The sequence below is a fragment of the Uranotaenia lowii genome, chromosome 2 (genome assembly GCF_029784155.1).
Source record: "Uranotaenia lowii strain MFRU-FL chromosome 2, ASM2978415v1, whole genome shotgun sequence".
NCBI lineage: Eukaryota > Metazoa > Arthropoda > Insecta > Diptera > Culicidae > Uranotaenia > Uranotaenia lowii.
In genome coordinates, this window is record NC_073692.1 from 316829754 (window position 1) to 316831416 (window position 1663).

The following is a 1663-nucleotide window of genomic DNA, read 5'->3' on the forward strand; positions in this document are numbered from 1 at the left end:
AATCAGTTTACGAACGCGCCGTAAGTGTCATGTCAGTGTGGTCAGTGCTTATTCCTTTAACATTTCAAATGAACGTGCATAGTGAATTAAATTGTCATAAACAAAAACCTAAAAAAAATAATTAGAATGAAATTCCCGCATAAATAAGGATTATAACCAAACGATTTCTTAAATAGTCAAATGACGATTTGATGAAGCGTAAAAAAACCTTTAGCAAACGATTATTCGAACTGTGAAATACATTGGTTGAATCGTGAATTCCAAATTCACAGTATTTTTAATATGTCGTTAGGTTATGTAATTGTTAATAACCGTTAAAACACTTGTATGGACGAACTGTACCACATGCAGTCCATGTATGGTTTAAAAACCGATTGCTGAAAAAGTATTTAGATCATCGGATTGTTATCGTTATAGTTTTTTCGAGGAGCTCTCATTCCTATACGCTTACGTCAATGGTTGTGTAACGATTTGACTTTACTTTATTCCAACATTATTCAAACCGTTTTAGGAATAGTTCGTGAAAAAAGCACGCACACACACGCAATATTTTTATGTATAAGGGTGATTTTCGGATCAAAATGGAAATTGTTTTCTAATTGCAACATTTTATTGAATATCATTTAATATAACCAACGCAGTCCTAACGCAGCGTTGAAAACGTATTTATTAACTGGAAGCTGCTTCTCTCGCAGGAATTCCAGGATGTTGGTTGCTCCTTATTGGCAGTAGCGCGAAATTAATCGCTGATAGGTGACCTGGTTCGGTTCAACGCCCTTGGGTTGCAGATCCGCCAGAAATTCCGTTGGCGAGAAGGAGTGCTCATTATCCAAATACACCCGAAGAAGGGCGTTGTAGTGGGAAATGTCCATTGCTACGTTCAAGCTGTTCTACGTTTTCCATATCTCCTGAACCAGAGCTATACGCACCTCGGGAAGCTCTTCTGGAACTAGGTTACCTGCAATGAGAAATCCAAAAATTTCTGCTAAGGTGATTCTTATGAAACCGCGTTTAACATACCGCAACAACGAATAACCAGTTAATATTGAGCGCTGGAAGCGAAACGGTTAATTCTCATTTCCTCTAGAACATCTTCCAGATCTCGGCCTGAAATTCTTCCAGGGCGTTTTACATCTTCATCCAGCCGCTTCAAAGATCGGTCTAGTTCCTGACTGGAACTAACGGAACGCTGAAAAGGAAAAATATTTACACTTTATTTTAAAAACTAGTACAATTAAACACACAGTAGAGAAATGTGCAGAAAAATCATTTACAGATAGAATCTGTTGCGTAACATGAACTTGTACATCACTGCACTGCGTACCGCAAACCGGCACCCACATCAATGGAGAAATTGTCCGAACTTACCTCACAGAACTGCCGCACAAACATTGCGACTGCTGAACAAAACTTAGTTCCGTCTCCCGGACTGTGTTGAAAACTAAGTTCCGCGCGAATCTGACGAAATAGCGCACAAATTTGCTGGACCGCAACCACACCGATTTTTTCGTGCTTCGTCTTCTTCTTCCTGCTTCACGTTTGTTGACAACCAAAAAATTAAACGTCTGCGTCAGTGGTGCCAGGTTCAATGTTTTATCAATACTTGTACCTACAGATATTGGGATGCGAAATTTAAAATATATAACTTTTAATATTATAATAT

General features: G+C 38.5%; 1 long non-coding RNA gene across 1 annotated transcript; it reads right to left on the bottom strand.

Annotated features, from left to right (window-relative positions):
- Positions 1-655: 655 nt before the first annotated feature.
- On the bottom strand, positions 656-1663 carry LOC129749943 (uncharacterized). The gene is made up of 3 exons (XR_008738226.1): positions 1369-1663; positions 1021-1189; positions 656-958 (listed from the first exon to the last, which is right to left on the bottom strand). It is a non-coding gene; the product is annotated as an uncharacterized LOC129749943 (long non-coding RNA).